Source organism: Tympanuchus pallidicinctus, unplaced genomic scaffold, assembly GCF_026119805.1.
Source record: "Tympanuchus pallidicinctus isolate F22 unplaced genomic scaffold, pur_lepc_1.0 scaffold149, whole genome shotgun sequence".
Lineage (NCBI taxonomy): Eukaryota > Metazoa > Chordata > Aves > Galliformes > Phasianidae > Tympanuchus > Tympanuchus pallidicinctus.
The window spans coordinates 6,887-34,711 of record NW_026294668.1 but is presented as its reverse complement, the minus strand read 5'-3'; the positions used below and the strand labels follow the sequence as shown (position 1 = coordinate 34,711).

Below are 27,825 nucleotides of genomic sequence, written 5' to 3'. Positions count from 1 at the left end.
TCCAGAAAAGAATTGTTCTCCCCTTCACCCATTGATAGAAATTCCCAAGAAAAGACATGATGTACATTTTAGTACATTTGGCCTGCCTGGCGCGCCAAGCGTATAATCATAGAATATTAGCATGTTCTAGTCACGAAATAAACAAGACAGTTAGGCAAAGCGGACCATGACAAAAGAGAAGAAACAGTATGCTTACCCCTGTCCTGGACTCACTCACCAAACACCAGTAGAGGCTTTCTCCGGAAGAGATCCTTCCCCTCTGGTAGCCAGCTCTTAAATAGATCTAGGAGGGGTGCAGCATGGCTTCCGGCAACACAGCTGAATTGCCTTCACCTGTGCTTCTCTGGCTGACTCATTGCTCACCTCAGCTGATCAATCAGAGGTTTAGGCTGTGACTCAGCAGTCCCCATACACACCCCTTTGCTGTATTTCTTCTGGATTAGTTGTGACATACTGGCAAAGCACTGCTGGGATTAATGGAGGCACATTGCACAGCTCTGCTGCAGGGTTTCTTAGTGACACGTTGTCCCAGTTCTGCAGGGTAAAATGCAGCCACACTGGCACAGCTCTGCTGGTGACGCTACTCCTGGCTCTGAAGGTTGTGCCCATGCCTTTCGATCCAGCGACAATTTGTTGCAGTGTTGTTCTCCGTGACTGCACTTGGGCATTCTGTGGCGACAAGGGTAGAAGGGAAAACCCTCTCTTCAGAGGCAACTGGAAATTCGAGGAGCGACAGATGTGCTCTCAGGGAGCACGTTCGAAACAGTCGGGAGCACTGGTAAGGGACCTAGAGGAAAAACGCCTACCAAAAGATTGTAAAATGTGCCACCATTAAGCCTCGCAGAGCTATGCCACAATTCAATCTAGCACAGCTGTGCAATGCGTCACCATGAAACCCAGAAGAGATGAGCCAGTGTGTCTCCATGAAAACCAGCATATGTTTGCCAGTCTTTTCCATTCAGCCCATCAGAGCTGTGCAAGGTGTCACTATTGAACAGCTCAGAGGTGTCCGTTTTGTTACCATTAAGAACAAAAAAGCTCTGCTGGATTATAGACAGCAGAGATGTGCTAATCTGCCACCATTAAACCCAGAGAGCTGTGCTAATGTGCCAACATTAAGGCATGCAGGATTCTTCCTGTGTTCCCCAAAAAAAACCAGCAAATGAAACTTGCAAGCAAAAGACATGAGGTATTGGTGACGCAGAGGCAGGAGTAGTGCAATCTTCGTATATCTACATGTCGAAGTCCAAACATCACCGCTCCCATGTGCGCAGACGAGCCAGCTACTCGGAGTAAGGCAGCCTGCGGCAGTAACCCTTTCCTGGCGACCGAGAAAAAAGGAGACCGCTGATGAAGGCATAAAGCGGCATTCGAGGATAAGCGCGATTGCTCGGACGCGAGTGCTAGCTCTCCGTAGCGGTTCTCGCTATTGTCACTTTCGAACCGGGAGAGAGAAGTAGTGCCATTCCTATTGCAAGAACGTGCCAATTCTGCCTGCTAGATCCTCTCGACGGGGTTAGTACGTCCGCACTTCAGGAAGGATTCCGCCGAGTCTTTATTCGACTGCGCTCCGACATAGCACAACATCTTTTTTCGAATGCGCTCCGACATAGCACAGCATCTGTCGCTGCTCGCATTTCCCGGGTCCTCTTCTGAGAGGCTTATACTTCCACTCCTGTCATCACCTAATGCAGACGTTTAGCCACCGTAAGACAACTACCACGAATTTTGGCTGGACAGACAGGCATGGGCGCAACCTTCATGTCAGGCGTCGAACATTCTGTTTGTTTTTAAACGAATTGAATTTCACTCAGATCTTTTCCTACGTGCACAGAAGAGCCCGCCACTTGTAGAAACGAAGCCGGCGGCCGTCGCCCATTCCCGGAGACCGAGAAAGAAGGATACCGCTTCTGCAGGCTGCAATCGGCATTCGGGGAGAAGCGCGATTGCTCGGACGCGAGTGCAAACGCTTCGGAGCGATTATCCGCGAATGCCGCTTTCGAACGGCGAGGGAGAAGAAGTGCCATTTCGACGACGAGATCATGCGAATTCTGTTTGCCTTCTGCGGACCGGCCGAAAACGTGTTTTTTTCTCCGCAGAGCAGATTACTTCGCTCTCGAATATTTCGAATGCGCACCCAAACAGCACAGCATTTGTCCCTCCTCGTCATGCCCCTTCCCTCTTTACAGATGGTTATACCTTCGACTCTAATCGTCTCAGATTGCAGACTGGAAGCCAGGGATAAACTCCCCACTAAGAAATGTCTCTCGATCGAAAGTCATGGAGAAAAAGTTCATGCCAGGTGCCGAGCATTCTGCTTGTTTTTCAACGAATCGAATTCCAATCCGCTCCTTTCCTACGTGCAAAGAAGAGCCCGCTACTCGGAGAAAAGCAGCCGGCGGCAGTCTCCCTTTCCCGGGGACCGAGGAAAAGGGAGACTGCTGCTGGAGGCTGCAAGAGGCATTCGGGGAGAAGCGCGATTGCTCGGACGCGAGTGCAAGCGCTCCGAAGCGGTTCTCGCCGCTTTCGAAAGGAGGTGCGAAGTAGAGCTATTCCGATGGCAAGAACGTGCCAATTCTGCCTGCCAGAACCTCTCGACGGGGTTAGTACGTCCGCACTTCAGGAAGGATTCCCTCGAGTCTTTTTTCGAATGCGCTCCGACATAGCACAGCATCTGTCGCTGCTCGCATTTCCAGGGTCCTCTTCTGAGAGGCTTATACTTCCACTGCTGTCGTCACCTAATGCAGACGTTTAGCCACGGAGAAGACAACTACCACGAATTTTGGCTGGACAGACAGGCATGGGCGCAACCTTCATGTCAGGCGTCGAACATTCTGTTTGTTTTTAGACAAATCAGATTTCAATCAGATCTTTTCCTACGTGCACAGAAGAGCCCAACATTTGTAGAAAAGCAGCCCGAGGCCATCGCCCAATCCCGAAGACCGAGAAAGAAGGATACCGCTTCTGCAGGCTGCAATAGACATTCAGGGAGAAGCGCGATTGCTCGGACACGAGTGCAAACGCTTCGGAGCGATTATCCGCGAATGCCGCTTTCGAACGGCGAGGGAGAAGAAGTGCCATTTCGACGACGAGATCATGCGAATTCTGTTTGCCTTCTGCGGACCGGCCGAAAACGTGTTTTTTTTCTCCGCAGAGCAGATTACTTCGCTCTCGAATATTTCGAATGCGCACCCAAACAGCACAGCATTTGTCGCTCCTCGTCATGCCCCTTCCCTCTTTACAGATGGTTATACCTTCGACTCTAATCGTCTCAGATTGCAGACTGGAAGCCAGGGATAAACTCCCCACTAAGAAATGTCTCTCGATCGAAAGTCATGGAGAAAAAGTTCATGCCAGGTGCCGAGCATTCTGCTTGTTTTTCAACGAATCGAATTCCAATCCGCTCCTTTCCTACGTGCAAAGAAGAGCCCGCTACTCGGAGAAAAGCAGCCGGCGGCAGTCTCCCTTTCCCGGCGACCGAGGAAAAGGGAGACTGCTGCTGGAGGCTGCAAGAGGCATTCGGGGAGAAGCGCGATTGCTCGGACGCGAGTGCAAGCGCTCCGAAGCGGTTCTCGCCGCTTTCGAACGGAGGTGCGAAGTAGAGCTATTCCGATGGCAAGAACGTGCCAATTCTGCCTGCCAGATCCTCTCGACGGGGTTAGTACGTCCGCACTTCAGGAAGGATTCCGCCGAGTCTTTATTCGACTGCGCTCCGACATAGCACAACATCTGTCGCTGCTCGCATTTCCAGGGTCCTCTTCTGAGAGGCTTATACTTCCACTGCTGTCGTCACCTAATGCAGACGTTTAGCCACGGAGAAGACAACTACCACGAATTTTGGCTGGACAGACAGGCATGGGCGCAACCTTCATGTCAGGCGTCGAACATTCTGCTTATTTTTAGACAAATCGGATTTCAATCAGATCTTTTCCTACGTGCACAGAAGAGGCCACCATTTGTAGAAAAGCAGCCCGAGGCCATCGCCCAATCCCGAAGACCGAGAAAGAAGGATACCGCTTCTGCAGGCTGCAATCGGCATTCGGGGAGAAGCGCGATTGCTCGGACGCGAGTGCAAACGCTTCGGAGCGATTATCCGCGAATGCCGCTTTCGAACGGCGAGGGAGAAGAAGTGCCATTTCGACGACGAGATCATGCGAATTCTGTTTGCCTTCTGCGGACCGGCCGAGAACTTGTTTTTTTTTTCTCCTCAGAGCAGATTACTTCGCTCTCGAATATTTCGAATGCGCACCCAAACAGCACAGCATTTGTCGCTCCTCGTCATGCCCCTTCCCTCTTTACAGATGGTTATACCTTCGACTCTAATCGTCTCAGATTGCAGACTGGAAGCCAGGGATAAACTCCCCACTAAGAAATGTCTCTCGATCGAAAGTCATGGAGAAAAAGTTCATGCCAGGTGCCGAGCATTCTGCTTGTTTTTCAACGAATCGAATTCCAATCCGCTCCTTTCCTACGTGCAAAGAAGAGCCCGCTACTCGGAGAAAAGCAGCCGGCGGCAGTCTCTCTTTCCCGGCGACCGAGGAAAAGGGAGTTTGCTGCTGGAGGCTGCAAGAGGCATTCGGGGAGAAGCGCGATTGCTCGGACGCGAGTGCAAGCGCTCCGAAGCGGTTCTCGCCGCTTTCGAACGGAGGTGCGAAGTAGAGCTATTCCGATGGCAAGAACGTGCCAATTCTGCCTGCCAGATCCTCTCGACGGGGTTAGTACGTCCGCACTTCAGGAAGGATTCCCTCGAGTCTTTTTTCGAATGCGCTCCGACATAGCACAGCATCTGCCGCTGCTCGCATTTCCAGGGTCCTCTTCTGAGAGGCTTATACTTCCACTGCTGTCGTCACCTAATGCAGACGTTTAGCCACGGAGAAGGCAACTACCACGAATTTTGGCTGGACAGACAGGCATGGGCGCAACCTTCATGTCAGGCGTCGAACATTCTGCTTATTTTTAGACAAATCGGATTTCAATCAGATCTTTTCCTACGTGCACAGAAGAGGCCACCATTTGTAGAAAAGCAGCCCGAGGCCATCGCCCAATCCCGAAGACCGAGAAAGAAGGATACAGCTTCTGCAGGCTGCAATCGGCATTCGGGGAGAAGCGCGATTGCTCGGACGCGAGTGCAAGCGCTCCGCAGCGGTTCTCGCCGCTTTCGAGCGGAGGTTCGAATTAGAGCTATTCCGATGGCAAGAACGTGCCAATTCTACCTGCCAGATCCTCTCGACGGGGTTACTACGTCCGCACTTCAGGACGGTTTCCTTCGAGTCTTATCTGGAGACAGGTGCTGTAGGCAGCAAGTGGCATTCGAGGATAAGCGCGATTGTTCGAACGGGAGAATGAAGTAGTGCCATTTATGCTTTATATTAGATTTTAATGAACGGGAGATCTGTTTGCTGTTTTCTCTCGTGTTTTTGCCATTTCCTGCATTTTAACGATGCCACTTATGTTGGCCCAGGATGTGTTTATTTTTATTTTCTCGATGCTTGCGAGAATTCCTTCATTTTTTTTTGCTATTGTCCAAGTGCAACGTTAATGAGTTTAGTAGCCGAGATGAATGCCCTCTGCGAGGAGCTGAGCTGCCCAACTTGGCTGTAAAGCTGCCCGCTGTTTGTAGTCCACGGTCTCGGTGGCAATAGCTGCGTGCGGTTGTGGTCCCTAGAGGACACTTGGAAGGTATGAAATGTGCCTCGATGCTGACCAGCAGCGCGCTGTGCCCATGGTTCCCTACTCTGCGCCTGGAATCTCTTCTGATTTGTGTCTAAATCCCTTTCTACACTTTCCCAGGATACTATTGGTGCCTCTACAGAGGAGGAGCGGCTGGTCAGAATGCAGGACGCCATCCAGCATCTGCCCGCTCCTCACTACAGGTCAGTGCTGCCCTCAGCCTGCTGAGCTCAGCCCTGCTGCACTTCCGAGGGCAATGGTGCGATTTCAGTCTTTGTCTCATGCGATCAACACGATGCCTGTGTGAGCTGAAACACTGCAGGGGGGTAATTTAAGGGGTCAGCACCGGAGCACACGAGGGCACACTTGGTGCAGCTGACGGCTGTGACTGCTGTTCTGGGGGTTTGGTGCTGTAGTGTGGCTGTTTGTCAAGTAGGATCCAGTTCATTTTCAGCATCAGTAGCAGTAATAACAACTAGCATGAATTGAGGATTTGCTTTGATTGTCGCAACACGGCATGGTGGACATTCGCCTCACTTGTTTTCCAGGGCACTTGATGAGACCCTTGGCGTGTCTGGCTGCGAACAAATCTGTCATCAACATGCACTCTAAGAATTTAGAGATTGTGTGGGCTCCAAACCTCTTAAGGTCAACTTATTTTTCCATTTCAACGCTTAAATCTGTTCTCCAGTAAAATAAAGCATTCCTCCCTTTTCTGCACCAAATATGCTCTTCTCCAGTGAAATCAGCAGTGAGTAGATGACAGTAGAGCAGGAGCCTGGACTGTTCTACAACCCCACAGGCATAATTTATAGCTGAGCATTGCAGACTTCTGGGCTTACGTTAGAATGTGTCAACCTGTTGCTAGATGCTGAGAATGTGCAAGCCCAAAAGTGACAAGAAGAAAACCGTCACCATCATTATGACCATTTGCACGCAGGTGAAGCTTGGTAAAATTGTGGCAGCGAAGGTTTCCGAGTTCACTGTAACTGCATACTGTGGTTTTTGTTTGCCTGTTTCGATTCAAGGAGCTGCAAGTATTTACGACTACGTCCTTTGACACAAACACACCTCTGAGCACATGGTTGTTTTCAGCTGCTCTTTTTCCAGGGGCTAGGATAAGCAGATATGAGAAAAACAGAGCACAACCCGGACCTGTGATGGCTATGCAGCCGCTTTCATCATCAGCACTGTCCCTCCTCAGACTGCATACTATTGGTCATCGACAGCGCTGTCTCCTCCCTGCGAGTCTCTCATTGGTCATCGGCTGCTCCGTCCCGCCCCCGCCAACATCTCATTGCTCAATGGCAGTACCAACCCGCCACCAGCATCCTATCATTGCTCAGCGGATGCTCCGTCCCGCCCACACCAGTCTATCATTGGAAATAGGCAGCGCAATCCCACCCTTCTGAGCCGCTCATTGATCAACGGCAACGCCATCCAATATCGGGCAGCCTATCATTGGTAAGGGGCAGCGCCGTCCCGCCCTCACCAGTCTGTCATTGGCAGTCATTGGCAACACTGCCCCATACTCGCCACACTCTCATTGGTCATCAGCACCGCCTTCTCACCCCGCTAGCAGGTGATTGGTCGTCAGCAGTGCCATCCAGTCCTCATGTGCCTCTCTTTGGTGACCGACAGCGATGTCCTGCCATCATGTGCCACTCATTGGTCATCAGCACCGCCGTCCCGCCCCCGATAGCCTGTGATTGGTCACCGGCAGCACCGTCCCGCCCTCGTCAGCCTTTGATTTGTCATCGGCAGCGCTGTCCCGCCCTCGCCAGCCTGTGATTGGTCATCGGAAGCACCGTCCCGCCCACGTCAGCCTTTGATTTGTAATCTGCAGCACCGTCTCGCCCTCGTCAGCCTCTTATTGGTCATCGGCAGCGCCGTTCCACCCTTGTCAGCCTGTGATTGTTCATCGTCAGCGCCGTCCCGCCCTTGTCGGCTTGCGATCGGTAATCGGCAGAGCCGTCCCGCCCCCGCCAGCCTGTCATTGGTCATCGGCAGCGGCGTCCCGCCCTCACCAGAAACTCAATGGTCGCCTGCAGCGCCATCCTGCCCTCGTCAGCCTGCGATTGGTCATCGGTAGCGGCGTCCCGCCCTCGTCATCCTGTGATTTGTCATCTGCAGCGCAGTCCGGCCCTCGTCAGCCACTCATTGGTCATCGGCAGCGCTGTCCCTCCTCATCCGCCTCTCATTGGTCATCAGTACCGCCGTCCCGCCATCGCTAGCCTGTGATTGGTCGTCGGCAGTGCCATCCCGCTCTCATGTGCCTCTCATTGGTCATCAGCAGCACCGTCCCGTCCCCGCCTGCCTCTCATTGGTCATCGGCAGCGCCGTCCCGCCCTCACCAGAAACTCATTGGTCATCAGCAGCGCCGTCCCGCCCTCGTCAGCCTGTGATTGGTCATGGGCAATGCCATCCCGCCCTCGTCAGCCTGCGATTGGTCAAAGGTAGGGCCGTCCTGCCCTTGTCAGCCTGTGATTGGTCATCGGCAGCGCCATCCCGCCCTCACCAGAAACTCATTTGTCACCGGCAGCGCCTTCCCGCCCTCACCAGATACTCATTGGTCACCGGCAGCGCCATTCCGCCCACGTCAGCCTGTGATTGGTCATCGGCAGCGGCGTCCCGCCCTCGTCAGCCACTGATTGGACATCAGCAGCGCCGTCCGGCCCTCATCAGCCTCTCATTGGTCATCAGCTCTGCCATCCCGCCCCCGCTAGCCTGTGATTGGTCGTCGGCAGTGCCATCCCGCCCTCATGTGCCTCTCATGGGTGACTGACAGCGCCGTCCTGCCCTTATCAGCCTCTCATTGGTCATCGGTAGCGCCTTCCCGCCATCGCCAGCCACTCATTGATCACCGGAAGCGCCGTCCTGCCCGCATCAGCCTGCGATTGGTCATCGGCCGCGCCTTCCCGCCCTCGTCAGTCGTTGATTGGTCATCGGCAGCGCTGTCCCGCCTCCGCTAGTTTGTGATTGGTCGTCGGCAGTGCCATCCCGCCCTCCAGTGCCTATCATTGGAGACCGACAGCGCCGTCCTGCCGTCATGTGCCACTCTTTGGTCATGAGCAGCACCGTCCTGCCCCCGACAGCCTATCATTGGTCACCGGCAGCGCCATCCCGCCATCACCAGCAACTTATTGGTCACCGGCAGCGCCGTCCCGCCCTCGTCAACCTGTGATTGCACATCGGCACCACCGTCCCGCCCTCTTCAGCCTGTGATTGGTCATCGGCAGCGCCATCCCGCCGTTGTCAGCCTGCGATTGGTCATCGGTAGCGCCGTCCCGCACTCGTCAGCCTGTGATTGGTCATGAGCAGCTCCGTCCCGCCCACATCAGCCTGCGATTGGTCATCGGTAGCGGCGTCCCGCACACTTCCGCTTGTAATTGCTCATCGGCAGCGCCGTCCCGCCCTCGTAAGGTTTGCGATTGGACAGCGGCAGCGCTGTCCCGCCCACGTCAGCGTGTAATTGGACATCTGCAGCGCCGTCCGGTCCTCAACAGCCTCTCATTTTTCATCAGCACCGCTGTCCCGCCCTACCTAGCCTGTGATTGGTCGTCGGCAGTGCCATCCCACCCTCATCAACCTATGATTGCTCATCGGCAGCTCCGTTCCGCATTCGTCAGCCTGCGATTGGTCATCGGCAGTGCCGTCCCACCCTCGTCACCGGGTGATTGGTCATCAGCAGCGCTGTCCCGCCTCATCAGCCTCTCATTGGTCGTCAGAACCGCCGTCCCGCCCCCGCTAGCCTGTTATTGTTCGTTGGAAGCGCCATCCCGCCCTCGTCAGCCTGCGATTGCGCATCGGCAGCGTTATCCTGCCTTCGTTAGCCTGCGATTGGTCATCAGCAGCGGCGTCCCGCCCTCGTCAGGCTGTGATTGGTGATTGGCATCGCCATCCCGCCCTCGTTAGCCTGTGATTGGTCATTGGCAGAGACGTCCCGCCTCATCAGCCTCTCATTGGTCATCAGCACCACCATCCCGCATCGCTAGCCTGTGTTTGGTCATCGGCAGTGCCATCCCGCCCTCATGTGCCTCTCATTGGTGACCGACAGCGTCGTCCTGCCCACATGTGCCACTCATTGGTCATCAGCAGCACCGTCCCGCCCCCGCTAGCCTCTCATTGGTCATCGGCAGCGCATTCCCGCCCTCGCCAGCGACTCATTGGTCAACGGCAGCGTCTTCCCGCCCACGTCAGCACGCGAGTGGCCATCGTCAGTGGCGTCCCGCCATCGTCAGCCTGTGATTTGTCATTGGCAGCGCCGTCCCGCCCTCACAAGCCACGCATTGGTCACCGGCAGCGCTGTCCCGCCCTTGTCAGCATGTGAGTGGTCACCGGCAGCGCCTTCCCGCCCTCACCTGCCACTCATTTGTCACCGGAAGCGCCATCCCGCCCTCGTCAGCCAGTGTTTTGTCATCGGCAGCGCCGTCCCGCCCGCTTCAGCCTGTGATTGGTCATCGGCAGCGCCGTCCCGCCCTCATCAGCCTCTCATTGGTCATCAGCACCGCCGCTCCGCTCCCGCTAGCCTGTAATTGGTCGTCGGTAGTGCCATCCCGCCCTCATGTGCCTCTCATTGGTGACCGACAGCGCTGTCCTGCCTCATGTGCCACTCACTGGTCATCAGCAGCACCATCCCGCCCTCGCCAGCCATTCATTGGTCACCGGCAGCGCCTTCCCGCCCTCGTCAGCCTGTGATTGGTCATCGGCAGCACCGCCCCGCCTTCATCAGCCTCTCATTGGTCATCAGCACCGCCATCCCGCATCGCTAGCCTGTGTTTGGTCATCGGCAGTGCCATCCCGCCCTCATGTGCCTCTCATTGGTGACCGACAGCGTCGTCCTGCCCACATGTGCCACTCATTGGTCATCAGCAGCACCATCCCGCCCCCGCTATCCTCTCATTGGTCATCGGCAGCGCATTCCTGCCCTCGCCAGCGACTCATTGGTCAACGGCAGCGTCTTCCCGCCCACGTCAGCACGCGAGTGGCCATCGTCAGTGGCGTCCCGCCATCGTCAGCCTGTGATTTGTCATTGGCAGCGCCGTCCCGCCCTCACAAGCCACTTATTTGTCACCGGCAGCGCCTTCCCGCCCTTGCCAGCCACTCATTGTTCACCGGCAGCGCTGTCTCGCCCTCGTCAGCCTGTGATTTGTCATCGGCAGCGCCTTCCCACATTCGCCAGATACTCATTGGTCACCGGAAGCGCCGTCCCGCCCTCATCAGCCTCTCATTGGTCACCAGCACCGCCGTCCCACCTTGCTAGCCTGTGATTGGTCGTCGGCAGTGCCATCCCGTCCTCATGTGCCTCTCATTGGTGACCGACAGCGATGTCCTGGCCTCATGTGCCACTCATTGGTCATCAGCACCGCCGTCCCGCCTCCGATAGCCTGTGATTGGTCATCAGCAGCACCGTCCCGCCCACGTCAGCCTTTGATTTGTCATCGGCAGCGCTGTCCCGCCCTCGCCAGCCTGTGATTGGTCATCGGCAGCGCCGTCCCACCCTTGTCAGCCTCTTATTGGTCATCGGCAGCGCCGTCCCGCCCTTGTCGGCTTGCGATGGATAATCAGCAGCGGCGTCCCGCCACCGCCAGCCTGTGATTGGTCACCGGCAGCAACATCCCGCCCTCTCCAGCAACTCACTGGTCAACGGCAGTGCCGTCCCGCCCACGTCAGCCTGCGATTGGTCTTCAGCAGAGCCGTACTGCCTTCGTCAGCCTGTGATTGGTCATCGGAACCGCCATCCCGCCCTCAACAAAAACTCATTTGTCACCGGCAGCGCCTTCCCGCCCACACCAGATACTCATTGGTCACCGGCAGCGCCATACCGCCCTCGTCAGCCTGCGATTGGTCATCGGCAGCGGCGCCCCGCCCACGTCAGCCTGTGATTGGTCATCGGCAGGTCCATCCCGCCCTCGTCAGCCTGTGATTGGACACCTGCAGCGTTGTCACGCCCTCGCCAGCCACTGATTGGTCATCAGCACCGCCCTCCCGCCCTGGCTATCCTGTAATTGGTCTTCGGCAGTGCCATCCTGCCCTCATCTGCCTCTCATTGTTGGCCGACAGCGCCATCCTGCCCACATGTGCCACTCATTGGTCATCAGCAGTGCCTTCCCGCCCTCATCAGCCTGTGATTGGTCATCGGCAGCGCCGTCCCGCCCTCATCAGCCTCTCATTGGTCATCAGCACCTTCGTCCCACCCCGCTAGCCTTTTATTGGTCGTCGGCAGTGCCATCCCGCCCTCATGTGCCTCTCATTGGTGACGGACAGCGCCGTCCTGCCCTCATGTGCCACTCATTAGTAATCAGCAGCAGCGTCCCGCCCCCGCCAGCCACTCATTGGTCACCGGCAGCGCCGTCCCGCCCTCGTCAGCCTGTGAATGGTCATCGGCAGCGCCGTCCCGTCCTCTTCAGCCTGTGATTGGTCATCGGCAGCGCCGTCTCTACCTCGTCAGCCTGTGATTGTTTATCGGAAGCGCCGTCCCGCCCTCGTCAGCCTGTGATTGGTCTCCGGCAGCGCCATCCCGACCTCATCAGCCTCTCATTGGTCATCAGCGCCGATGTCCCACCCTCGCTAGCCTGTGATTGGTCATTAGCAGTGCCGTCCCGCCCTCACCAGAAACTCATTGGTCACCGGCAGTGCCATCCCGCCCTCGCCAGCCTGCGATTGGTCACCGGCAGCGGCGTCCCGCCCCCGCTAGCCTGTGATTGCTCATCGGCAGCGCCATCCCGCCATCATGTGCCTCTCATTGGTGAACAACAGCGCCGTCCTTCCTCATGTGCCACTCATTGGTCATCAGCAGAACCGTCCCGCCCTCGCAAGCCTCTCATTTGTCATCGGCAGCGTCTTCCCGCTCTCACCAGCCAATCATTTGTCACCAGCAGCGCCTTTTCTCCATCACCAGCCTTTCAATGGTCACCGGCAGCGCCGTCCCGCCCTCGTCAGCCTGTGATTGGTCATCGGCAGCGGCGTCCCGCACACTTCAGCCTGTGATTGGTCATCGGCAGCGGCGTCCCGCCCACGTCAGCCTGGGATTGGTCATCGGCAGCGCCGTCCCGCCCTGGTCATCCTGTGATTGGTCATCTGCAGCGCAATCCCGCCCTCATCAGCCTCTCATTGATCATCAGCAGCGCCGTCCCACCCCGCTAGCCTGTTATTGGTCATCGGCAGTGCCATCCCGCCCTCATGTGCCTCTCATTGGTGACCGACAGCGCCGTCCTTCCTCATGTGCCACTCATTGGTCATCAGCAGCACCGTCCCGCCCTCGCAAACCTCTCATTGGTCATCGGCAGCGCCTTCCCGCTCTCACCAACCACTCATTGGTCACTTGCAGCGCCTTCCCACAATCGCCAGCCTCTCATTGTTCACCGGCAGCGCCTTTCCACCATCGCCAGCCTTTCATTGGTCACCCGCATCGCCGTCCCGCCCTCGTCAGCCTCTGATTGGTCATCGACAGCGCTGTCCCGCCCTCATCAGCCTCTCATTGGTCATCAGCACCGCCGTCCTGCCCCCGCTAGCCTGTGATTGGTCTTCAGCAGTGCCATCCCGCCCTCATGTGCCTCTCATTGGTGACCAACAGCGCCGTCCTTCCTCATGTGCCACTCATTGGTCATCAGCAGCATTGTCTCGCCGCCGCCAGCCTCTCATTGGTCATCGGCAGCTCCGTCCAGCCCTAGTCAGCCTGTAATTGCTCATTTGCAGCGCCGTACCTCCCTCGGCAGCCTACGATTGGTCATCGACAGCAGCGTCCCTCCCACGCCTGGCTGTGATTTGTCATCGGCTGTGCCATCCCGCCCCCGCTAGCCTGTGATTGGTCGTCGGCAGTGCCATCCTGCTCTAATGTGCCTCTCATTGGTAACCGACAGCACCATCCGGCCCACATGTGCCACTCATTGGTCATCAGCAGCACCGTCCCGTCCCCGCCAGCCTCTCATTGGTCACTGGCAGCGCCGTCCCGCCTTCGTCAGCCTGCGATTGGTCATCGGCAGCGCCGTCCCGCCCTCACCGGAAACTCATTGTTCAACGGCAGTGCCATCCCGCCCTCGTCAGCCTGCGGTTGGTCATCGGCAGCGGCGCCCCGCCCACGTCAGCCTGTGATTTGTCATCGGCAGCGCGTCCCGACCTCGGCGGCCTGCGATTGGTCATTGGCAGCTGCGTCCCGCCCACGTCAGGCTGTGATTTGTCATCGGCAGCGCCATCCCGCCCCCGCTAGCCTGTGATTGGTAATCGGCAGTGCCATCCCGCCCTCGTGTGCCTCTCATCGGTGACCGACAGCGCCGTCCTGCATCATGTGCCACCCATTGGTCATCAGCAGCATAGTCCCGCCCTCGCAAGCCTCTCATTGGTCATCGGCAGCTCCTTCCTGCTCTCACCAGCCACTCATTGGTCACCGGCAGCGCCTTCCCGCCATCACCTGCCACTCATTGGTCACCTGCAGCGCCGTACTGCCCCCGCTAGCCTGTGATTTGTCGTCGGCAGTGCCATCCCACCCTCATGTGCCTGTCATTGGTGACCGACAGTGCAGTCCTGCCCTCATGTGACACTCATTGGTCATCAGCAGCACCGTCCCGACCCTGCCAGCCTCTCATTGGTCATCGGCATCACATTCCCGCCCTCGCCAACCACTCATTGCTCACCGGCAGCGCCGTCCCGCCCTCGTCAGCCTGTGATTGGTCACCGGCAGCGCCGTCCCGACCTCCTCAGCCTCTCATTGGTCATCAGCGCCGATGTCCCGCCCTCGCTAGCCTGTGATTGGTCATCGGCAGTGCCGTCCCGCCCTCACCAGAAACTCATTGGTCAACGGCAGCGCCTTCCCGCCCTCACCAGCCACTCATTGGTCACCGGCAGTGCCATCCCGCCCTCGCCAGCCTGTGATTGTTCATCGGCAGTGCCGTCCCGCCCTCACCAGAAACTCATTGGTCAACGGCAGCGCCTTCCCGCCCTCACCAGCCACTCATTGGTCACCGGCAGTGCCATCCCGCCCTCGCCAGCCTGTGATTGGTCATCGGCAGCGCCGTCCCGTCCTAGTCAGCCTGTAATTGCTCATCGGCAGTGCCATACCGCCGTCAGCAGCCTGCGATTGGTAATCGGCAGCGCCGTCCCGCCCACGTCCGCCTGTGATTTGTCATCGGCAACGCCATCCCGCCCCCGCTAGCCTCTCATTGGTCATCAGCAGTGCCATCCTGCCCTCATGTGCCTCTCATCGGTGACTGACTGCGCCGTCCTGCCTCATGTGCCACTCATTGGTCATCAGCAGCATTGTCCCGCCCTCGCAAGCCTCTCATTGGTCATCAGCAGTGCCTTCCTGCTCTCACCAGCCACTCATTGGTCACCGGCAGCGCCTTCCCAGCATCGCCAGCCTCTCATTGGTCACCAGCAGCGCCTTCCCGCCATCGCCAGCCTCTCATTGGTCACCGGCAGCGCCGTCCCTCCCCCGCTAGCCTTTTATTGGTCGTCGGCAGTGCCATCCCGCCCTCATGTGCCTCTCATTGGTGACCGACAGCTCTGTCCTGCCTCATGTGCCACTCATTGGTCATCAGCAGCGCCGTCCCGCAATCGGCAGCCTGCGATTGGTCACCGGCAGCGGCTTCCCGCCCCCGCTAGCCTGTGATTGCTCATCGGCAGTGCCATCCTGCCATAATGTGCCTCTCATTGGTGAACAACAGCGCCGTCCTTCCTCATGTGCCACTCATTGGTCATCAGCAGAACCGTCCCGCCCTCGCAAGCCTCTCATTTGTCATCGGCAGCGTCTTCCCGCTCTCACCAGCCACTCATTGGTCACCGGCAGCGCCTTCCCAGCATCGCCAGCCTCTCATTGGTCACCAGCAGCGCCTTTCCACCATCGCCAGCCTTTCAATGGTCATCGGCAGCGGCGTCCCGCACACTTCAGCCTGTGATTGGTCATCGGCAGCGCCGTCCCGCCCTGGTCATCCTGTGATTTGTCATCTGCAGCGCCATCCCGCCCTCATCAGCCTCTCATTGATCATCAGCAGCGCCGTCCCACCCCGCTAGCCTGTTATTGGTCTTCGGCAGTGCCATCCTGCTCTAATGTGCCTCTCATTGGTAACCGACAGCGCCATCCGGCCCACATGTGCCACTCATTGGTCATCAGCAGCACCGTCCCGTCCCCGCCAGTCTCTCATTGGTCACTGGCAGCGCCGTCCCGCCTTCGTCAGCCTGCGATTGGTCATCGGCAGCGCCGTCCCGCCCTCACCGGAAACTCATTGTTCAACGGCAGTGCCATCCCGCCCTCGTCAGCCTGCGGTTGGTCATTGGCAGCGGCGTCCCGCCCACGTCAGGCTGTGATTTGTCATCGGCAGCGCCATCCCGCCCCCGCTAGCCTGTGATTGGTCATCGGCAGTGCCATCCCGCCCTCGTGTGCCTCTCATCGGTGACCGACAGCGCCGTCCTGCATCATGTGCCACCCATTGGTCATCAGCAGCATTGTCCCGCCCCCGGTAGCCTCTCATTGGTCATCGGCAGTGGCGTCCCGCCCTCATCAGCCTCTCATTGGTGACGGACAGTGCCGTCCTGCCCTCATGTGCCACTCATTGGTCATCAGCACTGCCGTCCCGCCCCCGATAGCCTGTGATTGGTCATCAGCAGCACCGTCCCGCCGCCGCCAGCCTCTCATTGGTCATCGGCAGCGCCGTCCCGCCAACGTCAGCCTGTGATTGGTCATCGGCAGAGCCGTCCTGCCCCAGTCAGCCTGTAATTGCTCATCTGCAGCGCCGTCCCGCCCTCGGCAGCTTGCGATTGGTCATCGGCAGCGGCGTCCCGCCCCTGCTAGCCTGTGATTGCTCATCGGCAGTGCCATCCCGCCATCATGTGCCTCGCATTGGTGAATAACAGCGCCGTCCTTCCTCATGTGCCACTCATTGGTCATCAGCAGAACCGTCCCGCCTTCGCAAGCCTCTCATTTGTCATCGGCAGCGTCTTCCCGCTCTCACCAGCCACTCATTGGTCACCAGTAGTGCCTTCCCAGCATCGCCAGCCTCTCATTTGTCACCGGCAGCGCCTTTCCACCATCGCCAGCCTTTCATGGTCACCGGCAGCGCCGTCCCGCTCTCATCAGCCTGTGATTGGTCATCGGCAGCGCCGTCCCGACCCATCAGCCTGCGATTGGTCATCGGCAGCGGCGTCCCGCCCACGTCAGCCTGTGATTGGTCATCGGCAGCTCCGTCCCGCCCTGGTCATCCTGTGTTTTGTCATCTGCAGCGCCGTCCCGCACTCATCAGCCTCTCATTGGTCATCAGCACCGCCGTCCCGCACCCGCTAGCCTGTGATTGGTCATCGGCAGCGCTGTCCCGCCCTCACCAGAAACTCATTGGTCAACGGCAGCGCCTTCCCGCCCTCACCAGCCACTAATTGGTCACCGGCAGTGCCATCCCACCCTCGTCAGCCTGTGATTTGTCATCGGCATCCCTCCCTTCGTGGCCTGCGATTGGTCATCGGCAGCGCCGTCCCGCCCTCGGCGGCCTGCGATTGGTCATCGGCAGCGCCGTCCCGCCCTCATCAGCCTCTCATTGGTCATCACCACCGCCGTCCTGCCCCCGCTAGCCTGTGATTGGTTGTCAGCAGTGCCATCCCGCCCTCATGTGCCTCTCATTGGTGACCGACAGTGCCGTCCTGCCTCATGTGCCACTCATTGGTCATCAGCAGCATTGTCCCGCCCTCGCAAGCCTCTCATTGGTCACTGGCAGCGCCTTCCCGCCATCGCCATCCACTCATTGGTCTCCGGCAGAGCCGTCCCTCCCTCGTCAGCCCGCGAGTGGTCATCTGCAGAGGCGTCCCAAACTCTTCAGCCTGTGATTTGCCATCGGCAGCGGCGTCCCGCCCTCGTCAGCTTGCGATTGTTAATTGGCAGCGCCGTCCCGCTCTTGTCGGCCTGCGATATGTAATCGGCAGCGGCGTCCCGCCCCCGCCAGCCTCTCATTATTCACCGGTAGCGCCGTCCCGCCCCTGCCAGCCTCTCATTGGTCACCGACAGCGCCTTCCCGCCCTCACCAGCAACTCATTGGTCACCGGAAGCGCCATCGCGCCCTCGTCAGCCTGTGATTGGTCATCGGCAGCACCGTCCCGCCCACGTCAGCCTTGGATTTTTCATCGGCAGCACCGTCTCGCAACCTTCAGCCTGTGATTGGTCATCGGCAGCGCCGTCCCACCCTCATCAGCCTCTCATTGGCAATCAGCACCGCCGTTCCGCTCCCGCTAGCCTGTGATTGGTCGTCGGTAGTGCCATCCCGCCCTCATCTGCCTCTCATTGGTGACCGACAGCGCTGTCCTGCCTCATGTGCCACTCACTGGTCATCAGCAGCACCATCCCGCCCTCGCAAGCCTCTCATTGGTCATCGGCAGCGCCTTCCCGCCCTCGCCAGCCATTCATTGGTCACGGCAGCACCTTCCCACCATCGCCAGCCTCTCATTGGTCACCGGCAGCGCCGTCCCGCCCTCGTCAGGCTGTGATTGGTGATCGGCATCGCCATCCCGCCCTCATTAGCCTGTGATTGGTCATCGGCAGCGCCGCTCCGCCTTCATCAGCCTCTCATTGGTCATCAGCACCGCCATCCCGCATCGCTAGCCTGTGTTTGGTCATCGGCAGTGCCATCCCGCCCTCATGTGCCTCTCATTGGTGACCGACAGCGTCGTCCTGCCCACATGTGCCACTCATTGGTCATCAGCAGCACCGTCCCGCCCCCGCTAGCCTCTCATTGGTCATCGGCAGCGCATTCCCGCCCTCGCCAGCGACTCATTGGTCAACGGCAGCGTCTTCCCGCCCACGTCAGCACGCGAGTGGCCATCGTCAGTGGCGTCCCGCCATCGTCAGCCTGTGATTTGTCATTGGCAGCGCCGTCCCGCCCTCACAAGCCACTTATTTGTCACTGGCAGCGCCTTCCCGCCCTTGCCAGCCACTCATTGTTCACCGGCAGCGCTGTCCCGCCCTCGTCAGCCTGTGATTTGTCATCGGCAGCGCCATCCCGCCCCCGCTAGCCTCTCATTGGTCATCGGCAGTGGCGTCCCGCCCTCATCAGCCTCTCATTGGTCATCAGCACCTCCGTCCAACCCCGCTAGCCTTTTATTGGTCGTCGGCAGTGCCATCCCGCCCTCATGTGCCTCTCATTGGTGACGGACAGCGCCGTCCTGCCCTCATGTGCCACTCATTGGTCATCAGCACTGCCGTCCCGCCCCCGATAGCCTGTGATTGGTCATCAGCAGCACCGTCCCGCCGCCGCCAGCCTCTCATTGGACATCTGCAGCGCCGTCCCGCCAACGTCAACCTGTGATTGGTCATCGGCAGAGCCGTCCTGCCCCAGTCAGCCTGTAATTGCTCATCTGCAGCGCAGTCCCGCCCTCAGCAGCTTGCGATTGGTCATCGGCAGCGGCCTCCCGCCCCCGCCAGCCTGTGATTGGTCACTGGCAGCGCCGTCCGGCCCTCGGCAGCCTGCGATTGTTCATCGGCAGCGCCATCCCGCCCTCATGCGCCTCTCATTGGTGACCGACAGCGCCGTCCTGCCTCTTGTGCCTCTCATTGGTCATCAGCAGCACCGTCCCGCCCCCGCCAGCCTGTGAATGGTCGTCGGCCGTGCCTTCCCGCCCTCGCCATCCACTTATTGGTCACCGGCAGCGCCGTCCCGCCCTCGTCAGCCTGTGATTGCTCATCGGCAGCGCCGTTCCGCCCTCGTCAGCCCGCGAGTGTTCATCGGCAGAGGCGTCCCTCCCACTTCAGGCTGTGATTTGCCATCGGCAGCGCCGTCCCGCCCTCGACAGTCTGTAATTGCTCATCGGTAGCGCCATCCCGCCCTTGTCAGCCTGTGATTTGTCATCGGCAGCACCGTCCTGCCCTCGCAAGCCTCTCACTGGTCATCGGCAGCGCCGTCCAGCCCACATCAGAAACTCATTGGTCACCGGCAGCGCCTTCCCGCCCTCACCTGCCACTCATTTGTCACCGGAAGCGCCATCCCGCCCTCGTCAGCCAGTGTTTTGTCATCGGCAGCGCCGTCTCGCCCGCTTCAGCCTGTGATTGGTCATCGGCAGCGCCGTCCCGCCCTCATCAGCCTCTCATTGGTCATCAGCACCGCCGCTCCGCTCCCGCTAGCCTGTAATTGGTCGTCGGTAGTGCCATCCCGCCCTCATGTGCCTCTCATTGGTGACCGACAGCGCTGTCCTGCCTCATGTGCCACTCACTGGTCATCAGCAGCACCATCCCGCCCTCGCAAGCCTCTCATTGGTCATCGGCAGCACCTTCCCGCCCTCGCCAGCCATTCATTGGTCAACGGCAGCGCCTTCCCACCATCGCCAGCCTCTCATTGGTCACCGGCAGCGCCGTCCCGCCCGCGACAGCCTGTGATTGGTCATCAGCAGCGGCGTCCCGCCCTCGTCAGGCTGTGATTGGTGATCGGCATCGCCATCCCGCCCTCGTTAGCCTGTGATTGGTCATCGGCAGCACCGCCCCGCCTTCATCAGCCTCTCATTGGTCATCAGCACCGCCATCCCGCATCGCTAGCCTGTGTTTGGTCATCGGCAGTGCCATCCCGCCCTCATGTGCCTCTCATTGGTGACCGACAGCGTCGTCCTGCCCACATGTGCCACTCATTGGTCATCAGCAGCACCATCCCGCCCCCGCTATCCTCTCATTGGTCATCGGCAGCGCATTCCTGCCCTCGCCAGCGACTCATTGGTCAACGGCAGCGTCTTCCCGCCCACGTCAGCACGCGAGTGGCCATCGTCAGTGGCGTCCCGCCATCGTCAGCCTGTGATTTGTCATTGGCAGCGCCGTCCCGCCCTCACAAGCCACTTATTTGTCACCGGCAGCGCCTTCCCGCCCTTGCCAGCCACTCATTGTTCACCGGCAGCGCTGTCTCGCCCTCGTCAGCCTGTGATTTGTCATCGGCAGCGCCTTCCCACATTCGCCAGATACTCATTGGTCACCGGAAGCGCCGTCCCGCCCTCATCAGCCTCTCATTGGTCACCAGCACCGCCGTCCCACCTTGCTAGCCTGTGATTGGTCGTCGGCAGTGCCATCCCGTCCTCATGTGCCTCTCATTGGTGACCGACAGCGATGTCCTGGCCTCATGTGCCACTCATTGGTCATCAGCACCGCCGTCCCGCCTCCGATAGCCTGTGATTGGTCATCAGCAGCACCGTCCCGCCCACGTCAGCCTTTGATTTGTCATCGGCAGCGCTGTCCCGCCCTCGCCAGCCTGTGATTGGTCATCGGCAGCGCCGTCCCACCCTTGTCAGCCTCTTATTGGTCATCGGCAGCGCCGTCCCGCCCTTGTCGGCTTGCGATGGATAATCAGCAGCGCCGTCCCGCACACTTCAGCCTGTGATTGGTCATCGGCAGCGCCGTCCCGCCCTGGTCATCCTGTGATTTGTCATCTGCAGCGCCATCCCGCCCTCATCAGCCTCTCATTGATCATCAGCAGCGCCGTCCCACCCCGCTAGCCTGTTATTGGTCGTCGGCAGTGCCATCCTGCTCTAATGTGCCTCTCATTGGTAACCGACAGCGCCATCCTGCCCACATGTGCCACTCATTGGTCATCAGCAGCACCGTCCGGTCCCCGCCAGCCTCTCATTGGTCACTGGCAGCGCCGTCCCGCCTTCGTCAGCCTGCGATTGGTCATCGGCAGCGCCGTCCCGCCCTCACCGGAAACTCATTGTTCAACGGCAGTGCCATACCGCCCTCGTCAGCCTGCGGTTGGTCATCGGCAGCGGCGTCCCGCCCTCGTCAGCCTGTGATTGCTCATCGGCAGCGCTGTCCCGCTCTCGTTAGCCTGTGATTGGTCATCGGAAGCGCCATCCTGCCCTCGTCAGCCTGCGATTGGTCATTGGCAGCGGCCTCCCGCTCCCGTCAGCCTCTCATTGGTCATCGGCAGCGCCTTCCCGCCCTCGCCAGCCACTCATTGTTCCCGCCCTCATCAGTGTGTGATTGGTCATCAGCAGCTCTGTCCCGCATACGTCAGCCTGCGATTGGTCATCGGCACTGCCGTCCCGCCCTAGTCAGCCTGTAATTGCACATCTGCAGCGCCGTCCCGCCGTCGTTAGCCTGCGAATGGTCATCGGCAGCGGCCGTCCCGCCCATGTCAGCCTTTGATTTGTCATTGGCAGCGCTGTCCTGCCCTCACCAACCACTCATTTGTCACCGGCAGTGCCTTCCCGCCCTCGCCAGCCGCTCATTGGTCACCGGCAGCGCCGTCCCGCCCTCGTCAGCCTGTGATTGGTCACCGGCAGCTCAGTCCTGCCCTCATCAGCCTCTCATTGGTCATCAGCACCTCCGTTCCACCCCACTAGCCTCTCATTGGTCGTCGGCAGTGCCATCCCGCCCTCATGTGCCTCTCATTGACGACGGACAGTGCCGTCCTGCCCTCACGTGCCACTCACTGGTCATCAGCAGCACCATCCCGCCACCGCCAGCCTCTCATTGGTCATCGGCAGCGCCTTCCCACCCTCGCCAGAAACTCATTGGTCAACGGCAGTGCCGTCCCGCCCACGTCAGCACGCGTGTGGTCATCGGCAGTGGCGTCCCGCCCTCTTCAGCCTGTGATTGGTCACTGGCAGCGCCGTCCGGCCCTCGGCAACCTGCGATTGTTCATCGGCAGCGCCATCCCGCCCTCATGCGCCTCTCATTGGTGACCGACAGCGCCGTCCTGCCTCTTGTGCCTCTCATTGGTCATCAGCAGCACCGTCCCGCCCCCGCCAGCCTGTGAATGGTCGTCGGCCGTGCCTTCCCGCCCTCGCCATCCACTTATTGGTCACCGGCAGCGCCGTCCCGCCCTCGTCAGCCTGTGATTGCTCATCGGCAGCGCCGTTCCGCCCTCGTCAGCCCGCGAGTGTTCATCGGCAGAGGCGTCCCTCCCACTTCAGGCTGTGATTTGCCATCGGCAGCGCCGTCCCGCCCTCGGCAGTCTGTAATTGCTCACCGGTAGCGCCATCCCGCCCTTGTCAGCCTGTGATTGGTCATCGGCAGCACCGTCCTGCCCTCGCAAGCCTCTCACTGGTCATCGGCAGCGCCGTCCAGCCCACATCAGAAACTCATTGGTCACCGGCAGCGCCTTCCCGCCCTCACCTGCCACTCATTTGTCACCGGAAGCGCCATCCCGCCCTCGTCAGCCAGTGTTTTGTCATCGGCAGCGCCGTCTCGCCCGCTTCAGCCTGTGATTGGTCATCGGCAGCGCCGTCCCGCCCTCATCAGCCTCTCATTGGTCATCAGCACCGCCGCTCCGCTCCCGCTAGCCTGTAATTGGTCGTCGGCAGCGCCATCCCACCCTCATGTGCCTCTCATTGGTGACCGACAGCTCTGTCCTGCCTCATGTGCCACTCATTGGTCATCAGTAGCACCGTCTCGCCCTCGCAAGCCTCTCATTGATCATCGCCAGCGCCTTCCCGCCCTCACCAGGAACTCATTGGTCACGTCAGCGCCTTCCCCCCATCGCCAGCCTCTCATTGGTCTCCGGCAGAGCCGTCCCTCCCTCGTCAGCCCGCGAGTGGTCATCTGCAGAGGCGTCCCAAACTCTTCAGCCTGTGATTTGCCATCGGCAGCGTCGTCCCGCCCTCGTCAGCTTGCGATTGTTAATTGGCAGCGCCGTCCCGCTCTTGTCGGCCTGCGATAGGTAATCGGCAGCGGCGTCCCGCCCCCGCCAGCCTCTCATTATTCACCGGTAGCGCCGTCCCGCCCCTGCCAGCCTCTCATTGGTCACCGACAGCGCCTTCCCGCCCTCACCAGCAACTCATTGGTCACCGGAAGCGCCATCGCGCCCTCGTCAGCCTGTGATTGGTCATCGGCAGCACCGTCCCGCCCACGTCAGCCTTGGATTTTTCATCGGCAGCACCGTCTCGCAACCTTCAGCCTGTGATTGGTCATCGGCAGCGCCGTCCAACCCTCATCAGCCTCTCATTGGTAATCAGCACCGCCGTTCCGCTCCCGCTAGCCTGTGATTGGTCGTCGGTAGTGCCATCCCGCCCTCATCTGCCTCTCATTGGTGACCGACAGCGCTGTCCTGCCTCATGTGCCACTCACTGGTAATCAGCAGCACCATCCCGCCCTCGCAAGCCTCTCATTGGTCATCGGCCGCGCCTTCCCGCCCTCGCCAGCCATTCATTGGTCACGGCAGCACCTTCCCACCATCGCCAGCCTCTCATTGGTCACCGGCAGCGCCGTCCCGCCCGCGACAGCCTGTGATTGGTCATCAGCAGCGGCGTCCCGCCCTCGTCAGGCTGTGATTGGTGATTGGCATCGCCATCCCGCCCTCGTTAGCCTGTGATTGGTCATCGGCAGCGCCGCCCCGCCTTCATCAGCCTCTCATTGGTCATCAGCACCACCATCCCGCATCGCTAGCCTGTGTTTGGTCATCGGCAGTGCCATCCCGCCCTCATGTGCCTCTCATTGGTGACCGACAGCGTCGTCCTGCCCACATGTGCCACTCATTGGTCATCAGCAGCACCGTCCCGCCCCCGCTAGCCTCTCATTGGTCATCGGCAGCGCATTCCCGCCCTCGCCAGCGACTCATTGGTCAACGGCAGCGTCTTCCCGCCCACGTCAGCACGCGAGTGGCCATCGTCAGTGGCGTCCCGCCATCGTCAGCCTGTGATTTGTCATTGGCAGCGCCGTCCCGCCCTCACAAGCCACGCATTGGTCACCGGCAGCGCTGTCCCGCCCTTGTCAGCATGTGAGTGGTCACCGGCAGCACCGTTTCGCCCTCGTCAGCCTTGATTCGACGTCGGCAGCGTCGTACTGCCCTCATCAGCCTCTCATTGATCATCAGAACCGCCATCCCGCCCCTGCTAGCCTGTGATTGGTCGTCGGCAGTGCCATCCCGCCCTCGTCAGCCTGTGATTTGTCATCGGCAGCGCCATCCCGCCCCCGCTAGCCTCTCATTGGTCATCGGCAGTGGCGTCCCGCCCTCATCAGCCTCTCATTGGTCATCAGCACCTCCGTCCAACCCCGCTAGCCTTTTATTGGTCGTCGGCAGTGCCATCCCGCCCTCATGTGCCTCTCATTGGTGACGGACAGCGCCGTCCTGCCCTCATGTGCCACTCATTGGTCATCAGCACTGCCGTCCCGCCCCCGATAGCCTGTGATTGGTCATCAGCAGCACCGTCCCGCCGCCGCCAGCCTCTCATTGGACATCTGCAGCGCCGTCCCGCCAACGTCAACCTGTGATTGGTCATCGGCAGAGCCGTCCTGCCCCAGTCAGCCTGTAATTGCTCATCTGCAGCGCAGTCCCGCCCTCAGCAGCTTGCGATTGGTCATCGGCAGCGGCCTCCCGCCCCTGCTAGCCTGTGATTGCTCATCGGCAGTGCCATCCCGCCATCATGTGCCTCGCATTGGTGAATAACAGCGCCGTCCTTCCTCATGTGCCACTCATTGGTCATCAGCAGAACCGTCCCGCCCTCGCAAGCCTCTCATTTTTCATCGGCAGCGTCTTCCCGCTCTCACCAGCCACTCATTGGTCACCAGTAGTGCCTTCCCAGCATCGCCAGCCTCTCATTTGTCACCGGCAGCGCCTTTCCACCATCGCCAGCCTTTCAATGGTCACCGGCAGCGCCGTCCCGCAATCTTCAGCCTGTGATTGGTCACTGGCAGCGCCGTCCGGCCCTCGGCAGCCTGCGATTGTTCATCGGCAGCGCCATCCCGCCCTCATGCGCCTCTCATTGGTGACCGACAGCGCCGTCCTGCCTCTTGTGCCTCTCATTGGTCATCAGCAGCACCGTCCCGCCCCCGCCAGCCTGTGAATGGTCGTCGGCCGTGCCTTCCCGCCCTCGCCATCCACTTATTGGTCACCGGCAGCGCCGTCCCGCCCTCGTCAGCCTGTGATTGCTCATCGGCAGCGCCGTTCCGCCCTCGTCAGCCCGCGAGTGTTCATCGGCAGAGGCGTCCCTCCCACTTCAGGCTGTGATTTGCCATCGGCAGCGCCGTCCCGCCCTCGACAGTCTGTAATTGCTCATCGGTAGCGCCATCCCGCCCTTGTCAGCCTGTGATTTGTCATCGGCAGCACCGTCCTGCCCTCGCAAGCCTCTCACTGGTCATCGGCAGCGCCGTCCAGCCCACATCAGAAACTCATTGGTCACCGGCAGCGCCTTCCCGCCCTCACCTGCCACTCATTTGTCACCGGAAGCGCCATCCCGCCCTCGTCAGCCAGTGTTTTGTCATCGGCAGCGCCGTCTCGCCCGCTTCAGCCTGTGATTGGTCATCGGCAGCGCCGTCCCGCCCTCATCAGCCTCTCATTGGTCATCAGCACCGCCGCTCCGCTCCCGCTAGCCTGTAATTGGTCGTCGGTAGTGCCATCCCGCCCTCATGTGCCTCTCATTGGTGACCGACAGCGCTGTCCTGCCTCATGTGCCACTCACTGGTCATCAGCAGCACCATCCCGCCCTCGCAAGCCTCTCATTGGTCATCGGCAGCACCTTCCCGCCCTCGCCAGCCATTCATTGGTCACGGCAGCACCTTCCCACCATCGCCAGCCTCTCATTGGTCACCGGCAGCGCCGTCCCGCCCGCGACAGCCTGTGATTGGTCATCAGCAGCGGCGTCCCGCCCTCGTCAGGCTGTGATTGGTGATCGGCATCGCCATCCCGCCCTCGTTAGCCTGTGATTGGTCATCGGCAGCACCGCCCCGCCTTCATCAGCCTCTCATTGGTCATCAGCACCGCCATCCCGCATCGCTAGCCTGTGTTTGGTCATCGGCAGTGCCATCCCGCCCTCATGTGCCTCTCATTGGTGACCGACAGCGTCGTCCTGCCCACATGTGCCACTCATTGGTCATCAGCAGCACCATCCCGCCCCCGCTATCCTCTCATTGGTCATCGGCAGCGCATTCCTGCCCTCGCCAGCGACTCATTGGTCAACGGCAGCGTCTTCCCGCCCACGTCAGCACGCGAGTGGCCATCGTCAGTGGCGTCCCGCCATCGTCAGCCTGTGATTTGTCATTGGCAGCGCCGTCCCGCCCTCACAAGCCACTTATTTGTCACCGGCAGCGCCTTCCCGCCCTTGCCAGCCACTCATTGTTCACCGGCAGCGCTGTCTCGCCCTCGTCAGCCTGTGATTTGTCATCGGCAGCGCCTTCCCACATTCGCCAGATACTCATTGGTCACCGGAAGCGCCGTCCCGCCCTCATCAGCCTCTCATTGGTCACCAGCACCGCCGTCCCACCTTGCTAGCCTGTGATTGGTCGTCGGCAGTGCCATCCCGTCCTCATGTGCCTCTCATTGGTGACCGACAGCGATGTCCTGGCCTCATGTGCCACTCATTGGTCATCAGCACCGCCGTCCCGCCTCCGATAGCCTGTGATTGGTCATCAGCAGCACCGTCCCGCCCACGTCAGCCTTTGATTTGTCATCGGCAGCGCTGTCCCGCCCTCGCCAGCCTGTGATTGGTCATCGGCAGCGCCGTCCCACCCTTGTCAGCCTCTTATTGGTCATCGGCAGCGCCGTCCCGCCCTTGTCGGCTTGCGATGGATAATCAGCAGCGCCGTCCCGCACACTTCAGCCTGTGATTGGTCATCGGCAGCGCCGTCCCGCCCTGGTCATCCTGTGATTTGTCATCTGCAGCGCCATCCCGCCCTCATCAGCCTCTCATTGATCATCAGCAGCGCCGTCCCACCCCGCTAGCCTGTTATTGGTCGTCGGCAGTGCCATCCTGCTCTAATGTGCCTCTCATTGGTAACCGACAGCGCCATCCTGCCCACATGTGCCACTCATTGGTCATCAGCAGCACCGTCCGGTCCCCGCCAGCCTCTCATTGGTCACTGGCAGCGCCGTCCCGCCTTCGTCAGCCTGCGATTGGTCATCGGCAGCGCCGTCCCGCCCTCACCGGAAACTCATTGTTCAACGGCAGTGCCATACCGCCCTCGTCAGCCTGCGGTTGGTCATCGGCAGCGGCGTCCCGCCCTCGTCAGCCTGTGATTGCTCATCGGCAGCGCTGTCCCGCTCTCGTTAGCCTGTGATTGGTCATCGGAAGCGCCATCCTGCCCTCGTCAGCCTGCGATTGGTCATTGGCAGCGGCCTCCCGCTCCCGTCAGCCTCTCATTGGTCATCGGCAGCGCCTTCCCGCCCTCGCCAGCCACTCATTGTTCCCGCCCTCATCAGTGTGTGATTGGTCATCAGCAGCTCTGTCCCGCATACGTCAGCCTGCGATTGGTCATCGGCACTGCCGTCCCGCCCT

The 27,825-nt window shown here is 60.0% G+C and overlaps 1 long non-coding RNA gene across 3 annotated transcripts; it reads right to left on the bottom strand.

Annotated features, from left to right (window-relative positions):
* Positions 1 to 8,875: 8,875 nt before the first annotated feature.
* On the bottom strand, positions 8,876 to 27,097 carry LOC128076615 (uncharacterized). Of its 3 annotated transcripts, none has more exons than XR_008204540.1 (3): positions 26,982 to 27,097; positions 14,290 to 14,365; positions 8,876 to 8,971 (listed from the first exon to the last, which is right to left on the bottom strand). It is a non-coding gene; the product is annotated as an uncharacterized LOC128076615 (long non-coding RNA). The 3 variants fall into 3 exon arrangements; XR_008204538.1 differs by lacking the exon at positions 26,982 to 27,097 and adding an exon at positions 20,821 to 20,936; XR_008204539.1 differs by lacking the exons at positions 8,876 to 8,971; positions 26,982 to 27,097 and adding exons at positions 12,024 to 12,081; positions 20,821 to 20,936.
* Between the last annotated feature and the right edge of the window lie 728 nt (positions 27,098 to 27,825).